This window comes from Cucurbita maxima, unplaced genomic scaffold, assembly GCF_002738345.1.
Source record: "Cucurbita maxima cultivar Rimu unplaced genomic scaffold, Cmax_1.0 Cma_Scf01200, whole genome shotgun sequence".
Taxonomy (NCBI): domain Eukaryota; kingdom Viridiplantae; phylum Streptophyta; class Magnoliopsida; order Cucurbitales; family Cucurbitaceae; genus Cucurbita; species Cucurbita maxima.
Genome location: NW_019273216.1, coordinates 2259 through 2624, shown reverse-complemented (window position 1 = coordinate 2624; position 366 = coordinate 2259). Strand labels below are relative to the sequence as shown.

Here is a 366-nt window from a genome sequence, read left to right as displayed (position 1 = left end):
ATTTAGTGAGAAAAAAGTGAATGTTTATCATATTTATTTTCTAGTAATTTATCTCTAGCAGGTTATGGCCTTATATCCTTAGGTATTGTGTACTTGACGATTGCCATTCTTTAAGCCTATGTGTCATCATTTTTAGGCGTTCATGTTGAAATTTGATTGCTAAGCTATTTTCATGTATTATATAGGTTGTTTAATATGCATTCTTCTTTAGAAACTCTGTTGAAATTTAAGCTATCTTGTGCTTTAAGTTCTAGGATGTATTTCATTAATTATTATTTCTATTTGATTTGTTGGTTCTAACATAAAATTGTGTTATACTTATTTCTCTGTGTTTTTTTTAATCCTGCTATTACATATACTGTTTTC

The 366-nt window shown here is 27.3% G+C and overlaps 1 protein-coding gene across 1 annotated transcript in view; it reads left to right on the top strand.

The window, feature by feature from the left end:
* The window catches only part of LOC111475308 (pre-mRNA-processing factor 19 homolog 2-like), a gene marked incomplete at its 3' end in the record, with an annotated part of 2916 nt that overhangs the window by 659 nt on the left and 1891 nt on the right, over positions 1-366 (top strand). The window lies entirely within an intron of this gene.